Raw genomic sequence first — 22,217 nt, 5'->3', positions numbered from 1 at the left:
CTATACATTGTGTGTGTATGTGTGTGTGTGTGCCCTCAGTCATGTCTGACTCTTTGCAAACCCACAGACTATAGTCCACCAGACTCCTCTGTCCATGGTCTAGGAAAGAATACTGGACTGGGTAGCCATTCCCTTTTCCAGGGGATCCTCCAGATCCAGGGATTGAACCCAAGTCTCCTTCATCACAGACAGATTCTTTACTATCTGAGCCACAGGGAAGCACATATTATACAGTTGTTGGTCCGATTTAGTTACCTATTTTATACATATTGGTATGCATATGTCAATCCCAATCACCTAATTTGTCTCTCTCCCTCTTTCCCCCTTGGTAACCATTAGTTTGTTCTCTACATCTTTTACTCTATTCTTGTTTTATATTTTCACTCGTACCTTTTTTTCTTTTTTAGATTCCACATATTATCAATACCATATGGTTTTGTCTTTCTCTGTCAGACTTTACTCAATATGATCATCTCTAAGTCCATCCATGTCACTGCACATGGCATTGTTTCATTCTTTTTAATGGCTCAGTAATAATCCATTGCATGCATGCACCACATCTTCCTTATCCATCCCTTTGTCAATGGACATTTAGGCTTCTTCTACATCTTGGCTATTGTAGACAGTGCTATAATGAACACTGGGGTGCAATTATCCTTTTGCATTATTGAATTCTTCATATATACCCAGGAGTGGGATTGTTGGATCATACAGTAGTTCTATATTTATTTTTTTAAGGAACTTTTATACTGTTCTGCATAGCAGTTTTGTACCAATTTATGGGTTTGGGTAAGCTCCGGGAGTTGGTGATAGACAGGGAGGCCTGGCGTGCTGCAATTCATGGGGTCGCAAAGAGTCGGACACGACTGAGCGACTGAACTGAACTGAACTGATACACCCACCTACAGTGTAGGAGGGTTCCATTTTTTCCATACACTCTGCAGAATTTATTGTTTGTAGACTTTTTGATGATGGCCATTTTATCTCGCTGCAGTTTGATTTACATTTCTCTGATATTTACTGATGCTAAGCATCTTTTCATGTGCTCTTTAGCCATCTGTATATCTTATGTGGAGAAATGTCTATTTAGATCTCCTGTCCATTAAAAAAAACAACAACAACACTTTTACCACTGATCTGCATGAGCTGTTTTGGAGATTAATTTCTTGTCAATCTCTTCATTTGCAAATACTGTCTCCCATTCTGTGGGTTGTCTTTTCATTTTGTTTACGGTTTCTTTTGCTGTGCAGAAACTTTTAAGTTTAATTAGGTCCCTTTTGTTTATTTTTGTTTTTATTTTCATTACTCAAGGGGGTGGATCAGAAACATATTGCTGTGATTAATGTCAAAGAGTTCTACCTATGTTTTCCTCTAAGAGTTTTATACTGTCCATTGTTACATTTAGGGATTTGATCCATTTAGAGTTTATTTTTGTATATGGTGTTAGAGTGTTCTAGTTTCATTTTTTTACATGCAGCTGTCCAGTTCTCCCAGCAGCATTTATTTAAAAGACTCTCTTTTCTTCATTGTATTTTCTTGACTCCTCTGTTGTAGATTAGTTGATCATAGATGTATGAATTTATTTCTGGGCTTTCTACCCTGTTTCATTGATCCATATTTCTGTTTTTGGGCCAATACCATACTGTTTTGATTACTGTAGTCTTGTATTATAGAAGTGAAGTCAGGAAGTCTGATTCCTCAGTTTCATTTTTCTTTCTCAGGATTGCTTGGCAATTTGGAGTCTTTTGTGTTTTCAAATAAATTTAAAATTTTTTTGTTCTAGTTCCGTGAAAAATACTATTGGTATTTTGATAGCAATAATATTAATAGGAGTAAATACACTATAATAAGACCAGTCTGAGTAAGGAATAGCAAAAAGGAAATATGTAATGTGTCTTGATTCTTATTTTTTAGTATTTTTTTTCTTTTTAACTCATGAAGTTACACTGGTAATGTGGCCTGAGTATCAGGAGTGACAAGAGGCAGGTTAAATGTGTGTTAGTCCTTTTACTGACAATATGAGTTTATCTGAAAGCTGTATTAATAATCAGCTATTTTTATTCATGGCAGTGGTAACGGAGATGGAATTTAAGGTATGCTGACTCTATTAAGTAGATTAGTTTCACTTAATATTAACCCATGCACAATTTTTCAAACTCATAGCCTAGTTTTCTACTTTGGGATCATTTTTAATACCTAAAAAAGTAATACTGTAAATATTATTATGTGTAACTAAAATTTCAGTTTTAGACTGAAATCATTTTCATCCTTTATATAAATATCCAGCACCATCTATTAAACTATTGTCTCTCAGCTCTAAATCTGCTATTTTATATTCATCTTTGTGATGCAGAAACTAAAATTCTGCAAAATGCTTTTCTGTTTGCCAGCTACCACCCAACGAGGCATTGCTAACAATGAGTACTTGAAAGAATCTGCAAGGTTGGAGAAGAAAGAAAGGGCTTTTACTTTCTCATATGCTTACTGTTATTTTATATTACATTTTAGTTGCTTACTGTTACTTCTGCTCCAATTTTTACTGATGCATAACAAACAACCTCCAAAATGTAACATACTGTAGGTATAGAACTCCCATTTTTTAAAATATAATAGACTAGTAGTTCAAGGACTCAGTATGGGCTTGACTTGGGGTGTCTTGTGCCATTGAAGTTAGCTACTGATTAAAATTGAAGTCACATAATCATCACCTGGCATAACTGGTCCTTCATACAGGATGATTCACTACATTGCTAGCAATTGATGCTGGCTGTGAGCTGGTAGTTCAGTTAGGCTACTTACTATTAATATAATACATATAAATGGGTTCTATACCACGGTAGTGTCAGGGCAAATAGACTTTTTACATAGCAAGTGATTGCCCCACAAGTGCTCCATGGGAAACAAAGGGAGATTTTCAGACATAGATTTAAATTACACAGCATCACTTGTGATGCATTTTCTTGGCTAGCAGTATGATAGTGATTCAAAGGAAGGGGACATAACCCTCACCTCTCTGTTGAAGAACCATCTGAAAAATCTGGAACCAAGGCCATGGAGCCCCTTCTCACAGCACAGATACAACTGACAGATCAGAGCTTCAGTTCTTTAAGGCCTCCCTTTCAAACTTCAAACTTTTAAGAATCCCAACTTCTTCCCTTTGTTCTCCATTTTCTAAGGAACACTTTAGTCTTTTTAATTTGCTTTTACAGTTACCTAAATAATACCTTGTACCAAATTAAGAATTGTTAATATTACATTTTCTATGTTAAAATAACAGCTGTGGTTTTTGCCTGCACTTTGACACACAAATTCACACAGAAAATAAATATTTTGAGACAAATGAAAGCTGACCAAACCATTAATTAGAAGAAAAAAAATAACTAATGAAATATTTCCAACTATTTTTGAAGAACTTAATCATATCTGGATATACTGATACTTCAAAGGAAAATTATTTCATATGAACTATAGCATTTTGTCAAGGACTAACTACTCACTTGTTTTTGCTGTGCTCAGTACCTTGATCCTCAAAGGAATTCTATATTAAAGTTTGATGTAGAATACTAGGAGGTAAAATATAGAAGTTTTAGGACATTTCATAGCAATCCATTTACTTAATTAACTGCAAGTTTTTCTGATAAAAATTTATCCAAATGAACACATTCACTGTGATCACATAAATTTTTTATTATATTGTTGGAAAAAGAATATTTGCTATATTTATGATACATATATGTGTATGGGTAAGTATATATAATTTATATACTCAAATACAGTGAAACTATTCAATAAAATATGTACACTAATGCATACATAAGTCTATTATTTTCATTATAGAATTTGCCATTAAATACTGTATTGATTGATTTCCTTCAAAATCTTGAACTACATATTTTTTATGGTCCAGCTGTTTAATGAAATTGTTTTACCATTCCTTAAAACATATAAACCCATAATATCTCTGAAATTCATCACTATCAGTACATTTTTTTCTTATTTTGTCACTTTCATTATTTTAAATCCTTTTTCCCTCCAGAATTCAAAATTCTTGGTAAGCACTTGTCCTTGAGTAGATAGATCTTTAGTCTTAACCTCATAATCTAAATGTCTCAATTCCTTCATTAGTAGCAGAGAAACATCATTTTCCTTATTTAATATTAAAAATAACTGGTAGGTTTCTTTGCTTTTCTATATCTTAAGGAGATAATGGATTTAATTGTGAGGAGACAGAAGGAGTAAAAATATTAACAGCTACCAACTAAGAGCAAGCTGTAAGAAAGAGCCAAAACGCTTGGGTCAGAATCCTGGTTTTCTCCTTACTAACTCTGTAATACATACTGAGTCAGTTACTTCACCACTTTGTCCTTTGTTTTTTTCCAACTTCAAAATGGTCACTAACTCATATAGTCATTAAGAAGATTAAGTGTGTTAATATACTCAAAGTATTTAGAAATATTTGGCACATGGTAAGAGCTATAGAAGTGTTAGCTATTATTGTGTCAACTACAAAGAAAGATTTACTTCTGAGGAATAGCACACCTTATTTAAATTGTTTATGATGCAATCACTAAAGTTACTTAAGGCTGTAATACATTTTCTCAAAAGAAATTCTAAATGGGTTTTAAGAACAAGGAAAAAGGTATCTTGAAAAAACTTCATTTTGAAACATTTCTAAGAGTTAAGCACAATTCACATATCTGACCCAAGCAGATGTGCACCACAAAAAAAAGATGTAGTTTTTTTATTATTATTCATCAAGTGTATTAAAAATAAACATTTACCTTAAATACATGTTGTTAATAAAGTTACTATTAGTTATAAACTGGACATAATGTAACCTGTGGAAAAGTTTAAATAAATCAATAACAGCTAAATATTACATCTAGAAATGTTTTAAAAAGTATTATGCCACTTAACTAAAAATATTGAGAAATACCTCTATAAATAAGAAATGTATTACTTTCTCAGAGATGAATCATTCGGTAACACCAACCTATCAAAGTAGCCAATAGCATATTAATAAGAAAAGCATGACAAATACTTTCTCACTTAGAGAGAAAATAGAAATTACATTATTGCAAATCCATTCTAAGATTATGTTGTTATTTTTCATAGCATTTGCCAAAGGTGGAAAATAGCTTAGTTTGAATAATCAAAAAATAAATCAATTGAGCAAAAATTACAACACTTATATTGAAATGTGAATTTTCACAATTTATTCAAATTAACAGTCCCTCTTTTGATATTGTGTGATTCTAAAATCATTAGAATTCTAGTTGATAAGCTAAACAGGCTAATTCTGGCCCTCAAAACAATAAATCATATAGTCATATGACTTCCGTATACATGAAAGATAATCATTCCTGAAACAAATGTTGCTTTATATGAAAAAAAGCAAAAGAAAGTTCAACAAGAAATGATAATGCATAAAGTAAAATACTTTCAAATTCATGATGCTTTCAAATTGTGGCGTTGGAGAAGATCTTGAGAGTCCTTTGGACAGCAAGGAGATCAAACCTGTCAATCATAACAGAAATCAACTCTGAATATTCATTGGAAGGACTGATGCTGATGCTGAAACCACAATACTTTGGCCACCTGATGCAAAGAGCCGCTTATTGAAAAAGACTTTGATTGAAGATTGAAGGCAAAGGAGAAGAGGGTGGCAGAGGATAAGATGGTTAGATAAAATCACTGACTCAATGGACATGAATTTGAGCAAACTCTGGGAGATAGTGAAGGGCAGGAAGCCTGGTGTGCTGGAGTACATGGGGTTGCAAAGAGTTGGAATGACTTAGAGATTTAAAAATAACAATAACAATATAAAGTCCAGTATAAGTTAAAAAAATGATAAAAATGTTTCATAAAATGAAAAAGTATATATATCTTGCTTAATTTGAATGCAACTCATAAATTTTAGATGGTTAAAAAAACAACTTTTAAAGAAGAGTTAGCTAGTCCTGGTGTTCTATTTAATACATGAGTGAATTTTTTAAAAATTAGAGACCAATTTTACATAAAGTATCTTCCTATGTTTGCTCTACTTTGGCAGTATAAGACATGAATCTACTTCAGTTATATTAGATAGAACTAAAAGCCTTAATATTTACATATCTTCCAGTAATATATGATTTTACATATAATCCTAGAGAGGTCAAATTTCTTTCACAAAGTTACAAAGAAGGAAAACATATGCCTAAATATTTGTATCTTAGGGTTTCCCCAATGGCTCAGCAGGTAAAGAATCCATCTGCAATGCAGGAGACCTGGGTTTGATCCCTACGTTGGGAAGATCCCCTGGAGAAGGAAAAGGCAACCCACTCCAGAATTCTTGCCCGAAAAATTGCATGGACAGAGGAGCCTAGTGGGCTACAGTCCATGGGGTTGCAAAGAGTCAAACACAACTGAATGACTAAGCACCCCTAGCACCAGTTGTATCTTAAGTCTAGCTTCCCATTCAGTTCTGTTTCTTAGTGCCTCAAGTAGCCAGAACAGCAGTAAAAGAAGATAGATATCATATAAACATATACATATATATATACTAAATATTTAAATATATCGAACTTTGTGATAAATCATAATAGAATTCCATTTTAATGAATATTTTCATAAAGTATATTTTGAAGCTATGCATTTGTATCAATTTTGTGAAGTTTCACTCTCTAAAATTTCAAAAATGTACAAATAAAATAAACGCCTATAAATTAGAATGATTCATAATTTGAACTATTCAGTAGAAAAATTATGATTTAAAAGTTTGAGTTAATATCTTAATTGTGGCTGAAATACCACTGAATTTCAAATATGCTTAATAAAATTTCATAGCTTTTCACTGTGACTGGTAGAGAGTTTATTCATTTATTAACTGTCATCTATTATCATTTATCTCCTGTTTTATTAAGCATGACCATTTTTAAATATTCATGCATAAATATATGCAAAATATCATGAAATACTTTGCAAGAGAAAGTTATGTAACACATAGCCATTGTTCAGTTTGTAATTGTTAATTTTTTGGTCATTTATTTATTCAATCAACAAAATCTTTATTAATGCTTATCTGTGCATGCAATATTTAGCGATGGATACAAAAAGTTTATTGATTCCAATTCTAGCTGGTTAAAGAAAAAACTATCAGCAATCTCCAAATAAGGCCCAGAATTTCTATCATAGAGTTAAGAAATAATTTTGTTTCCTCTTTAGCTAACATAAAGCAAAAAGTACTTGTGATGGAAATCAGTTCAGTCAGTTCAGTTGCTCAGTTGTGTCCGGCTCTGCGACGCCATGAACTGCAGCACGCCAGGCCTCCCTGTCCATCACCAACTCCCCGAGTCCACCCAAACCCATGTCCATCGAGTCGATGATGCCATCCAAGCATCTAATACTCTGTTGTCCCCTTCTCCTCCTGCCCCCAATCCTCCCCAGCATCAGGGTCTTTTCCAATGAGTCAGCTCTTCGCATCAGGTGGCCAAAGGATTGGAGTTTCAACTTCAACATCAGTCCCTCCAATGAACACCCAGGACTGATCTTCCTCAAGATGAACTGAGTGGATCTCCTTGCAGTCCAAGGGACTCTCAAGAGTCTTTTCCAACACCACAGTTCAAAAGCATTAATTCTTCAGCGCTCTTTCTTTATAGTCCAACTCTCACATTCATACATGACCACTGGAAAAACCATAGCCTTGACTAGACGTACTTTTGTTGGCAAAGTAATGTCTCTGTTTTAAATATGCTGTCTAGGTTGGTCATAACTTTCCTTCCAAGGAGTAAGCATCTTTTAATGTCATGGCTGCAATCACCATCTGCAGTAATCTTGGAGACAAGAAAAATAAAGTCAGCCACAGTTTCCACTGTTTCCCCATCTATCTGCCACAAAGTGATGGGACTGGATGCCATGATCTTAGTTTTCTGAATGTTGAGCTTTAAGCCAACTTTTTCCCTCTCCTCTTTCACTTTAAACAAGAGGCTTTTTAGTTCTTCTTCGCTTTCTGCCATAAGGGTGGTGTCATCTGCATATCTGAGGTTATCGATATTTCTCCCAGCAATCTTGATTCCAGCTTGTGCTTCCTCCAGCCCAGTTTTTCTCATGATGTACTCTGAATATAAGTTAAATAAGCAGGGTGACAATATACAGACTTGACGTACTCCTTTTCCTATTTGGAATCAGTCTATTGTTCCATGTCCAGATCTAACTGTTGCTTCCTGACCTGCATACAGGTTTCTCAAGAGGCAGGTCAGGTGCTCTGGTATGCCCATCTCTTTCAGAATTTTCCACTGTTTATTATGATCCACACAGTCAAAGGTTTTGGCATAGTCAATACAGCAGAAATAGATGTTTTTCTGGAACTCTCTTGCTTTTTCGATAATCCAGCAGATGTTGGCAATTTGATCTCTGGTTCCTCTGCTTTTTCTAAAACCAGCTTGAACATCTGGAAGTTCACGGTTCACGTATTGCTGAAGCCTGGATTGGAGAATTTTGAGCATTACTTTACTAGCATGTGAGATGAGTGCAACTGTGTGGTAGTTTGAGCATTCTTTGGCATTGCCTTTCTTTGGGATTGTAATGAAAACTGACCTTTTCCAGTCCTTTGGCCACTGCTGAGTTTTCCAGATTTGCTGGCATATTGAGTGCAGTATTTTCACAGTGTCATCTTTCAGGATTTGAAATAGCTCAACCGGAATTCTATCACCTCCACTAGCTTTGTTCGTAGTGATGCTTCCTAAGGCCCACTTGACTTCGCACTCCAGGATGTCTGGCTCTAGGTGAATGATCACACCATCGTGATTATCTGGGTTGTGAAGATCTTTTTTGTCAGTTCTTCTGTGTATTCTTGCCACCTCTTCTTAATATCTTCTGCTTCTGTTAGGTCCTTACCATTTCTGTCCTTTATTGAGCCCATCTTTGCAAGAAATGTTCCCTTGGTATCTCTAATTTTCTTGAAGAGATCTCTAGTCTTTCCCATTCTATTGTTTTCCTCTATTTCTTTGCACTGATTGCTGAGGAAGGCTCTCTTATCTCTCCTTCCTATTCTTTGGAATTCTGCATTCAAATGGGTATATCTTTCCTTTTCTCCTTTGCTTTTCATTTCCAGTCTTTTCACAGCTATTTGTAAGGCCTCCTCAGACAGACATTTTGCTTTTTTGCATTTCTTTTTCTTGGGGATGGTCTTGGTTCCTGTTTCCTGTACAGTGTCACAAACCTCCATCCATAGTTCATCAGGCACTGTGTCTATCAGATCTAGTCCCTTAAATCTATTTCTCACTTCTACTGTATAGTCATAAGGGATTTGATTTAGGTCATACCTGAATGGTCTAGTGGTTTTCTCCACTTTCTTCAATTTCAGTCTGAATTTGGCAATAAGGAGTTCACGATCCGAGCCACAGTCAGCTCCTGCTCTTGTTTTTGCTGACTGTATAGAGCTTCTCTATCTTTGGCTGCAAAGAATATAATCAATCTGATTTCGGTGTGGACCATCTGGTGATGTCCATGTGTAGAGTCTTCTCTTGTGTTGTTGGAAGAGGATGTTTGCTATGACCAGTGCATTCTCTTGGCAGAATTCTATTAGCCTTTTCCCTGCTTCATTCTTTACTCCAAGGCCAAATTTCCCTGTTACTCCAGGTGTTTCTTGACTTCCTACTTTTGCATTCCAGTCCCCTATAATGAAAAGGACATCTTTTTTGGGTGTTAGTTCTAGAAGGTCTGTAGGTCTTCACAGAACTGTTCAACTTCAGCTTCTTCGGCATTACTGTTCGGGGCATAGACTTGGATTATGGTGATATTGAATGGTTTGCCTTGGAAAGGAACAGAGATCATTCTGTCGTTTTTGAGATTGCATCCAAATACTGCATTTTGGACTCTTTTGTTGACTATGATGGCTACCCCATTTCCTCTAAGGGATTCCTGCCCACAGTAGTAGATATCATGTAGTAGATATATTGGTCATCTGAGTTAAATTCCCCTATTCCAGACGGAATTCAAAATGGACCCAGATTTCTTCCCCAAAAGAGTAGTAAAACACTGAGTGGACCTCTTCTCTTTCAGAACACCAGTCATGAATTATCCATGGAGACTTCTTTGTGGGAGCCAACAGACTTTCTTGTCATATACCAAATTATGAAATATCAGAACTACTTCTGTGTTGTAATATCAAAGTGACTTATAATCTCATCTGTGGAGAGATGACTGGAAACAACTTTAATAATGTTTCAATAAATCCAATGGAACACTTTGTTTCTCGTCAGTTTCTAGCACTTTCTATTTCATCATTATTAAAACAAATAAGAGAACCTATTCTAGGAAGCACTTACCCTTCTCTCAAAATGCTTTTAAATGAGAAGAAAAGTCACATAAACCAACACTATAAAATAAAAATCATATAAACAGACATAAAATTATCAGCTCAGCTCTATGATAAGAGTATATAAATTACTTTCAATCACAAGTTCAAGAGAATGAAATAGAGGAGTGGTAGAGCTTATTCTAAAATAATCCCATTGTTAACTAGTAAAGAAAGGCATTTGTGGAAGAAGTAAAACTGCAATTTCATTCCTATGTTCCCGTCAGGCAGATTGTGAGAATGAATATGTCCTTCAGAGCTTTGCCTTCTTTATATTCAAGACCAGGCCCTCAAAAGATGCAAGTCACACATTCAAACTTCTTATATTCCCAGGAAGAATTTAGGGGAAATAGATTAACTTAATTTTGAAAATCAGCTTTAATATGTTGCAAGGACTACGGGGAAAGAATGAAAACATTAAGAACTTCAGGAAAGAAAAATTAATCTTGACATATATAAAATGGTATGGGAGTGCAGAGGAGGTATTACCTGTTCACTGGATAACAGCATAAGTTAAAGTGGATGAAAATGAGAGAGGTTGCTTGGCAATTTATTTTCTTACTTTCATCACTTTAAATCTGTTATTCAGAATCAAATTATTTGCAAACTAAGTGCCTTCACACTTTCACGTCTGCTCTTTTTCTTTCCTCAATCCTTCTACATCATCAAAGCCCTTCTCTTTACTTACATAATACAAATTGCTCTTTAAAAAAAAGCCTTAGAACTTTTCCCAACATTTCCATCATTCAGTGATTTAGAAGATAAAGAAGATTTTACAATAGGTTATCTTAAACAAGGAGCTAGCAAAGTAGAAGGAAAAGCAAGAAAATAGTGGAAGCATGTAAAACTCATTCTTCAAGAATAAATAGTCAGCTAACCGCAATGAAAATGAGTGTCCACTAAATTGAGAACTGAAATATTAAAATGAATGCTGGGAATAATGACCTAGTTTAACTAACTGAATTTCGAACAACGCTGAAGTGGATCAGTTGAGTTGAGAATACTACTTTGATGACACGGGGAAAAATGGATAACAAAGAAATGGCCCTTAGAGGGTGATATGAAATGAAAGAAGACTTTATATTTTTTTTTGTTTGGCCTGCTAAATTGCTTCAGTCCGGTCAGAATCTTTGCAGTCCTATGGACTGTGTAACCCACCAGGCTCCTCTGTCTATGGGATTCTCCCGGAAAGAATAATACTGGAGTGGGTAACCATTCCCTTCTTCAGGGGATCTTCCTGACTCAAGAATTGAGCCCATGTTTAACTACGGCTCCTGCATTGCAAGCAGATTCTTTACCACTAGCACCAACCGGGAAGCCAAATGTCTTGTTTTTAAGTGGATGCTTCTACAAAAGATTAATATTCTTCCATAAAGAGATTATTCTTTAACCAGGGGGACAGGCAATAACTCGAGACATTTGAGCAACTTGCCTACCTAAGGAAGCAACAGATGATGGAATCTACACAAATGTGGAGTGGCTGATGTTAGGTTGGAGAGAGTGCTATTATATTAAAAGGGGACAGAGGTGGAGGCAGATTTGAGGTACTGGGATTATAAAATTCTATCCTGTTTTTTTTTTATTATTGAAATCAGAATTAAGCTCATAAGCTAAAAGTGAGGAGGTGGCGCACTTTTTTTGAAGAATGTTTGAAAAATTCGTTTAAGAGGAAAATAAATAAATAATTAGAGGTAAGTAGTAGATGTCCAGGAAGGGCCAAGGACCCGCTTGAATTTTGTGGTCAAACATTTAAGTTGATGGGTCTCACAGGTGGTCCAATGCTAAAGAATCCTGCCAATGCAAGAGCTGAGGAGATGCAGGTTCAATCCCTGGGTCAGGAAGATCCCCTGGAGAAGGGAATCACTACCCACTCCAATATTCTTGCCTGGAGAATCCCCATGGACAGAAGAGCCTGGCAGGCTACAGTCCATGGGGTCACAAAGAGTTGGACATGACTGAGCAACTAAGAAAACAGCACACACAGAGTAAAAGCGAAAATAATAAATTGTTTGTGAAAATTAAAATATAATTACTGCCATAAAAATTTGTAATGAGAAGACTGAAAATAAACAACACAAAATAAGTTTTAAGTGTTTTTCATATTCATATTGAAGTAAATGAAATATTTTAACAGGAAAGGAAATGATAAAGATAGAAGTGGGACATAACTATTAAAAAAAAAAGCACTGGAGAATAAATAACAAAAGGAAAATTGCCCTCATATTAGAATGCCAAAATAAGAAAACTCAGTAGATAGGGGGGTGAGAGAGAAATAATTGAATAAATAATAGGGAAAAAGTCCTTGAATAAAATATAGACAGATGCTGTCACATTATAAGAGACCATGGAGATATACTGACTTAAAAAAAAGGAAGCATAATAACAAGTCTTGTGAAATTTCAGAAGGCATGAGTAAAACAGTTTTTAGTATGGGGTTAAAAAAATGACCCCCCAGAAAGGATAACTAGAGGCCAGTAGAACTCTTAGCAAAATAGAGTAGTAAGGAAGAAACATACAGATGACAGCAAAGACAACACTAAGCTTTTTATTACTATTATTATGATATTATCATTGTATTTTATTATTTTATTAATAGTAACCTAATAATTTGAATGGTTTTTGAGTCACAGAAAAATTGATCAGAGTTCCCATATATCTCAACCTCTTCTCCTATTACTAATATCTTAATTAGTAGGGTATATTTGTGCAATTTTTGAACCTTTATTGATATTGATACACTGTTAATGACTAAAAAACTCACTTTATTCAGTTCTTCTTAGTTTTTATTTAGTGTTCTTTTTCTGTTCAGGATCTTACCTAGGATACCACATTACATTTAGTTGTCAAGTCTCTGTCATCTCTTACCTGTATTACAGCATCAGCTTCAGAACAGGTTACTTTGATAACAGATCACTTGTTATCTCTGTTCTCATAGTCTAATATCATTGCTTTTATTATCCACTATCTCTACCCTTTGCTAAAAAAGTAGTATGGCAACAGGTCTGTTTGGTTCATCAGTTTAACTCCAGCATTTTGAATAGCGTGTGACACATAGGCATTCAGTAACCATTAGTCTAACTCCTTTCAATAAGAAATATCCTTATTTTGAATTTTCTTCAAATTCATGGCTATCTGTTATGCAATTTGACAATATTGGCTCTAAACTTTCATAGCCATCACTCTCCATTCAACATATTCATCCAATGCAATTTTGTTATCTTTAATCTACAAACTTCCGTTATCTTTAAAACTCTTCTGCACACAATTTTATTCTCTGTTTGGTGTAGTCATCATTAAGTCTAATCTGCAGATTTATATTCAGCCAAATTTTCTCCGCTGCTTCAAATTAACTCTATCTTCTCTTCTATTTTTAGTTAACTCAGCCTGGTTCAAAATATTGCTTTGATCTGGAGCCTAAATGTTTTAAAAAGTTAACTTAGATATGGATACCTTAATAAAGCTTGTCTTAATTTTTATTATTTACATGTAAAATGTAAGCATTTTAAAGTAGTAGCGCCTTGTGATTGTTCATGTGTGTTTCTGATGCATTGCAGTTTGAAAACTAGTGGAAGAATTTAACACAACAGTAAAATTCTTAGACTATAGGGTCTAATTGAGATGGCCCCACTTGATAAAATAAATACCATTCAGTAAAGCACAAACTTCACACATTAATCTTTATACATTATTTTCTGGAAATGCAGTGTGCCTTCCATTGTGTACTGCTATGATTAATGTCAGAAATTTTTGGTATGCTCACACTTTGCAAGGCTGATAGACATTTCAGTAGTGTGAATGAACTGTATGCTTCTCACTGTCAATGAAATTTTTGAAAATAAAATGTTTTTGACAGAGTACAATAAAACAGAAAATGAGCAGATGCCATAGATTGTATAATCATCACAAGGAAGGTTCTTGCTAGAATCTGAAATACATTATACAAACTCTAATGTAATGACAATTTTGAGACATTTGTCTTGAAAGCCATAATACAAAAGGTCTACCCCAACACACATGCATTAGAAAAGAGACATTTGGATGATAAAGTAATAGATTTTTCTTCGAAGTAAGAACTAATTACTGATAAGCTACATATAATTTATTTTTAATATGAAAAGATAACAGTTAAATATAAGACATGGCAGCAGACAGCAAGTTACAAAGTATTTGGTTCAATGATTTATGTGCTAGTTTTTTGATTGACTACAGTAGAAGCCATTTTCTTGTGTGCTTGAAAAATAGTACAGTCTTTCCTTTGTAAACTTATATTATCAGATTAAGCCATCTATTTTCAATAATAGTATATTTAAAAATCTTACAAAGTAACATAAATGACACTAATTTTAAAAACAGTGAAGGCAAAAGGTTGCTACTATGTTGTATCTTGGTTGCCTGTGTTTTTATATTTTAACATATATTAATCTTATCCAAAATATTTACTGTAATTTTCTTTTATCAACCTCATTCAAAGCTATATGTCTCATAAGTAGACAGCGTTACTATATGACTTTCTCGAGATAACATTGATTTGTAAGTTGCCATAACAAAATAACACACACTAGATGAATGATAATTAAAATTTATTGTCTGAAAAGTGTCAGCAGGACCACCCTCCCTCTAAAGGAATCAGGAAAGAAAATTTTCCATGTTTCTGGTGGCTTCAGTCATTCGTGGTTTTGTAGATATATCACTCCAATCTTCCAGTTTTCCTTGCCTGTCTTCACATCATCTTCCCTCTGGATGTGACTGTGTCCAAATATCTCCATTTTATAAGTACACTATTCATATTGGATTTAGTGCTCACTCTAATGACCTCATCTTAACCTCGTTAAATGCACAAAGAAATAATCTAATTCCAAATAAGTTCACATTTTGAGGAACTATAATTAAAACTTCAACATAAGTTTTTGAAGAGACATAATTCACCCATAATATTGTCCAAGTTGGAGTTCACTTCTTCCACTTAACATTTGTGTGAATGTAAGATGGTTAGATAGCATCATCGACTCGATGGACATGGGTTTGAGTGGACTCCAGGAGCTGGTGATGGGCAGGGAGGCCTGGCGTGCTGCAGTTCATGGGGTTACAAACAGTCGGACACGACTGAGCCACTGAACTGAACTGAGCTGAAGCAAAGTTATACAATCTCGCTGTGCCTCTATTTCCTTATATGCATAGGAGAGTAGTTACAGATACATAGAAAGTATATATCTTTCTAATATATAGAAAGTACTTAGAGTAAACACATACTAAAAACATACTAAAATATTGAGTGTTATTATTCTTGTCCAATGCAATGTCAGTTCTTATTCCAAGGGCTTTTCACCTTTTTTGTCCATCACCATAGAAATACATGACTTTAATATTGTCTATATTCCTCACATTGTACATTTTATACCCTTGACTCATTTATTTTATAACTGGAAGTCACATTTCTTAATCTCCTCTATTTTTCTCATCCCCCACACCTCTCCCTTCTGGCAACCACCTGTTTGTACTCTGTATTAATGATTCTGTTTCTGTTTTGCTATGTTTACTCATTCATTTTGCTTTTTTAGGTTCCATATATAAATGGGATCACAAAGCATCTGTCTTTCTCTCTCTGACTTATTTCACTTCACATATTACCCTCAAATTCCATCCATGTTGTTGCAAACGGCAAGATTTCTTTGTTTTTTATGACTAATATTCTATTGCATGTATATACCACATCTTTATCCAATTATCTATTCATGGGTACTTAGGTAGCTTCCACATCTTAGCTATTATAAATAGTGCTCCAATGAACATAGAAGTGTGTATATTCATTAGTCTATTTGTTTTCTTTGAATACATATCCTGGAGTAAAATTTCTGGATTGTATCGTAGTTTTATTTTTAATTTTTTGAGGAAATTCCATACAGTTTTCCATAAAGGATGAACCAATTTACATTCCTACCAACAGGGTACAAGGATTCCTTTTTCTCCACATCCTTACCAACACTTGTTAGTTGTTGTCTTTTGAATAACAGCCATTTTGACAGGTGCAAGGTGATAACTTATCATGGTTTTGACTTGCATTTCCCTGATGATTAAAGATGTTGAGTGTCTTTTCAGGTGCCTATTGGCTATTTGCATGTCTTTTTGAAAAAAATGTCTATTCAGGTTCTCTGCTCATTTTTCTTACCCGGGTTTTTATTGCTGTTTGTTTTTGATGTTGAGTTGTATACATTATTTTTATAACTTCAACATTAACTCCTTATCTCATAAAACTGTAGCAAATATCTTCACCCATTTGGTAGGCAGCCTTTTTGTTTGGCTGACAATTTTAACTGTGCAAAACCTTTTAGTTTGATGTAGTCTCAAACACTTTTTTCTTTTATTTCCCTTTCCTGAGGGAAGGTATCCAAAAAGTATTGCTAAGACCAGTAGCAAAGAGCTCATTGTCCATGTTTTCTTCTAGGGGTTTTATGTTTTTAAGAACTATAAATAAGTCTTTAATAAATTTTGAGTTTATTTTTGTATATGGCATGAGAAAATGGTCCAGTTTGATTCTTCTCCATGTAACTGCCCAGTTTCCAAAGAAAATTGAAAAGACTATCATTTCTCCATTATATATTCTTGCCTCCTTTGTTGTAGAATGATTGCCCATGTAAGTGGGGGTTCATTTCTGGGCTCTCTATTCTGTTCTCTGATCTATGTGTCTATTTTGTGCTAGCAGCATATTGTTTTGATTACTGTTCCTTTGTAGTATAATTTGAAATCAGAGAGCATGACACCTCCAGCTTTATTCTTCTTTCTCAAGATTGTATTAGCTGTTCAGGAGCTTTTGTATTTCCACACAAATTTTAGAATTATTTGTTCTAGTTATTATTCTCTTTGTTGATATAACAATGCAAAGATTAGGTAATTTTATCAAATAAGTGTTTTATCTAAACAAGAAAGTAGGGTCTGAAATACAAATCTATTCACAGAAACTAGTTCATTAAAATTCCATATATTTCCTATAATTAATATGGACTCTAAATAACGTGACTTTGTGCTCTAAATATGGATGTACCTAACACCAGTTATGGCAATTTACATACAAAGACAGTTCAATGCTAACAGACAAGTTTATAATTAAACTTATAAATCAGTAAATATGAAGAAAATCTTTCTAATTTATAACATAATCATGATAAAACTGTCTTTAGTTTTATTTTAATAAAAGTAAAATAAAAATTATGAATTCCTAATCTAGTCCTATGTGCTGAGGTGATCTTCACTGGTGAGGCTTAACTTATTTCTACTTCAGGCCAGACAGTAGGGGTGGGGATTATTAATAATTATGATGATAAAGATTATTTTAAATATTTCTAAACAGAATTCCTTAGTTGTATACATATAAGTTAAACCATATTTTTTAAGGAAAACAAACCATACATTGAGTGTACATTGCTGGTATGCTGTTGCTACACATGAATTGTGTTATTCTCTTGTACATTCTGGTTAAGTGCAGTTACTTCCTTTTTGTTTTCTTATAAGAATGCAGAAATGAATAGATAGGCAGATTAGGTTATACCAAGAAAGAAGTAAACAAAGGTAATAATGAGTTAAGATTACTTATGCATAAACACATCTTTTAAAATTCAACTTGATCTCTCTCTGAAACGAAATATTGCATATGCATTTAAGCACGATTTTTTATGCTCTCTCCTATTCGTTGACAATGTTGTCCATAAACATAGCTCATATATAAGATATATTTTCTTCAAAAAATAAAGTTAACAGTTAAATATAAATGACATATTTAGGACATAATTTAAATAAATATGTCTTCTTGCTTTGGGTAAATATTGAGAATCAGTAAATTAAGAAGGTATATATTGGAGATTTGTGAGCACAGAAACCAGTAAAGCAGTATAAATAATAAAGATATTAAATCAAAACAAATAAAAGCAGAATTTTAGATAATTTAGGCTACAAAAATTTAACTTTCCTCTGAATTAAATGATTTTTAGGATATAACAGGCTAACCAAATGGGAAGGCTTCCTAGGTGGCTCAATGGTAAAGAATCTGCCTGCCAATGAAGGAGACACAAGAGATATGGATTCAATTCCTGGCTTGGGAAGATCCCCTGGAGGAGAAAATGGCAACCCACTCCAGTATTCTCCGCTGGAGAATCCCATGGGCAGAGGAGCCTGGTGGGCTACAGCCTGTAGGGCTGCAAAGAAACGGACATGACCGAGCAACTGAGCATACATGCATGCAACCAAATGGGAAAGGTTAATTGAAAAGGTATTTACTGTGTGTTTTAATTTGGAAAATGACTAGTATATATCTCACGACTGAAATGTACCTAAACTGATAAAGTCAATTCTATTTTGAAAAACAGAAAAACAACAAAAAACAACAGATTGATTTATGGTTTAAAGACATTGGATATAAAGATATAATCATATATAGCTAATACATAAATAGATATTTATTATTTGTGTAGTGTTTTCATTTCAGAAGTTACTAATGGCATAGCACTGATTTAATTTGTTATTCTTATTTTAGCAACATGTGTTGTGACATTTCCTTTAAAATTACCATAGATAATATAAAATGTAAATTTAAAAATATTTACTATAACAAAGTGTGCAAATGTTTACATGTTTTTGATGTTTATTTTTATGATAAGCAATAAGTAATCAGCCTGTTGATTATTCACTGCAACAAATATACATCAGAATAGATTATTTTCATCTATTTATTAATGACATCCATATGTCAAATAAGTAGTTAGGAAAAGATAAATAGTCTATTTTTCATTTCATATCGTTTTTGGAGTGTATTGTTAGTCAATGAGTAAATTCATGTATTTTAGATTTAACAATCATGAGACTATATTCTGCTCACATTTAAAGAAAAAGGGATAAAGATTTATCAATATTTTTCTAAGCAGAGAAAGTAGTAGTAGATTCCATTTCATCCTCTGTATGAAATGTATTCTTATTACAGTGTTTAAATGTGTCATGCACTTTGTATTAAAGTGTAATTCATGGACCGTGACTACCAACATCACATACTCATTTCTGCGATATGCAAAATGCCATGCCTCATCTCAGATCAATTGATTCAGAACCTACATTTTAACAAGATGTGCAGTGACTCCAACGCACATTAAAATTAGAGAAGCAACAGGAGATGCAATAACTGAAACTGTTGCTCTTATAACAACAGCAATGTCATTTTCTACACTCTTCATTTTCGATTAACCCTTCTTGTGATGAAAATGATAAATGGGATTTGCAATTTGTTTGTGATCCTTGGAATATTTTTAACATTAATATATATTAATAAAAAACCTAATGTTTGGCTTTCTTTAGCTTCACACTTTTCTCAATGCATAGAAAAGCATTAAGTGCTTACATTATAAGAATAAACTAGTGTGTGACCAAAATAGAATGAAAATAACTAACAACAATATTGAAATTGAGAAGTGATTGGAAAAATTGTCCTAAGGTTTTTATATTGTATGAGAAGAGGGTAGAGTTAGTAATTTCATTACATATTTTGATCATTTAAGTACACACACTGAAGTTTCTGGGTTAACCAATAAAATAATATAAATAGATTTTCATGTAGTTAAAAGAAATCACTTAGAATATATTTGAAGGAAAATCAACCAACTAAAAAAAAGAAAAGATAAGAAAAGAGGGAAATAAACAAAGGGAAAATAAGCACCAAATAAGAAGCAAAAGATAAAATAGTTGTTAACCATAAATGTCAGTAATTTAAATAAATGGACATTAATACAGGATGAAAATCATTTAGAACTTTTAAAAATAGAACTTCATAAAATCTAGCTATTTTAAGGAGTCACCAAAAAATAAGTAAGTAAAAATCAAATAGCTTGGAAGATTCACAGCGTTAAGCATATAAAATGAACAAACTATTACACTATTAAGTTTTTGAGGAAAATGGTCATTACAAAGTAAAAAAAAAAAACTGTATAATTCAGCAGGTATATGCTACAAACATAAAATTTTAGCCTCCTAATATATGCATAATTTTAGCATAACTTCAAATACACATAATTTAGAACATATGTGAGTATATAAGATATATTGTCATATATATGTATACATATATATGTAATCTGAGTTAACCAATAAAGTAATATAAATGGATTCTATATTATTATATTATGCCTTCCATGGAGAAAGGGATGGCAATGCCCTCCAGTATTCTTGCCTAGGAAATCCCATGAACAGAGGAGCCTGGAGGACTACAGTCCATGGGATCGTGAAGAGTCAGACACGACTGAACAACTAACACATATGCACATGCACACACTAACATCATATAAGAATGGGAAAAATGTGTGAAAATGATAATCACAAATAGTTTTTGCTATATGTCTTGGATCATGTGAAGTGAAAGTCACTCAGTCGTATGCCTGCCAGGTTCCTCTGTCCATGGGATTCTCCAGGCAAGAATACTGGAGTGGGCTGCCATTTCCTTCTCCAGGGGATCTTCCTGACCCAGGAATCGAACCTGAGTCTCCTGCATTGCAGGCAGATTCTTTACCAACTGAGCTATGAGGGAAGGCCTCGTATTGAATACCTTTGTTTTATTATTTAATAGGTGAAATGTAAAATAACAGTAAGGACATATTCAGTTAGTCATATTTGGCATATTTAGTTAATATTTGGCATATTCAGTTAGTAAGTTTGATCTAATGGAAACATACAGAATGATATGCTACAGAAGTAAGATTACATAAAACTTTAAAAATATGCCCAGAACATTTATGAACATTGAGTACACATGATTTGTTATAAAACAAGAAAATCAATCAACTGAAAATAAAAAAAGATAAGGAAGGAGGGGAAGAAACAAATAGAAAATAAGCACTAAAGAAAAATCAAAAGATAAAAGGATTGTTAACTGTAAATGTCAGTAAACAACTGTTATAAAACAATCACAATCAAATTTTCAGGAATTACCATTATATAAAACCCATTTTCTGATCACAGTGCAATTAAGTCACACATTAAATTAGAGAAATTTCATTCACTAAACAATAAGCACTTCTAAATAGTTCATAGTAAATGGAAAAATCAAACTAGATGGTAGAATTATGGAAATAAAGTTTAACATACAAAATGTAAGATATATCATTAAATGTTTGCTCTAGGTAAGCAAATATATCATCTATCACTTCCTGTAAATGTGTATCTTCCTTAGACATGGTTGCTTTGCTACCCTGTGACTTCAGCTGGTTGACTCCAAGATAATTTCTGAATTTGTACTTTTTTCTGCCTTTTTAAAATAAGAATGGAAAAATCACTCTTTCCTGTTCTTTATATCCTCAGTGAATAATGAACAAAGGTTTGTATGTTTTTGGAGCTTCCCTGATGGCTCAGACAGTAAAGAGTCTGCCTGCAGTGTGGGAGATCCAGGTTCGATCCCTGGGTCAGGAAGATCCCCTGGAGAAGGAAATGGCTACCAACTCCAGTATTCTTGCCTGGAAAATCCCATGGACGGAGAACGCTGGCGGGCTACATACAGTCCACGTGGTCACAGAGAGTTGGACATGACTTCACATGATACTTTTCATGTTTTAATGAAGGTATAATTGATAAAATTGTATAAGCTGAAGGTGTACAAGGTATTGGTTCCATACATTTATATATTTTAATGTGATTACCATCATAACTTTAGCTGAAAATACCTCTATCATATATATTATATATAATATATATGTATATGTATATATATATATATATATATATATATATATATATATATATATTTTTTTTTCCCCCTCTGTGGTGAGCACATTCAGATCCAATGCTCTGTGTAGACAGAGCTACACTGGGTCATACCACCAGTTGGAAACTTTCCCTTGGCACAGCAACAGGTATA

General features: G+C 33.7%; 1 long non-coding RNA gene across 2 annotated transcripts in view; it reads right to left on the bottom strand.

The window, feature by feature from the left end:
- The window catches only part of LOC145529437 (uncharacterized), a 198,171-nt gene that overhangs the window by 66,060 nt on the left and 109,894 nt on the right, over positions 1-22,217 (bottom strand). For both annotated transcript variants that reach the window (XR_014071227.1, XR_014071226.1), the window contains exon 3: positions 3,498-3,563. This is a non-coding gene — a long non-coding RNA (uncharacterized LOC145529437). The remainder of the gene's footprint in view (positions 1-3,497; positions 3,564-22,217) is intronic.

The sequence above is a fragment of the Giraffa tippelskirchi genome, chromosome 12 (genome assembly GCF_054371585.1).
Source record: "Giraffa tippelskirchi isolate mGirTip1 chromosome 12, T2T-mGirTip1v1.2.pri, whole genome shotgun sequence".
Classification (NCBI taxonomy): Eukaryota; Metazoa; Chordata; class Mammalia; order Artiodactyla; family Giraffidae; genus Giraffa; species Giraffa tippelskirchi.
This window is presented reverse-complemented; position numbering and strand designations above follow the sequence as displayed.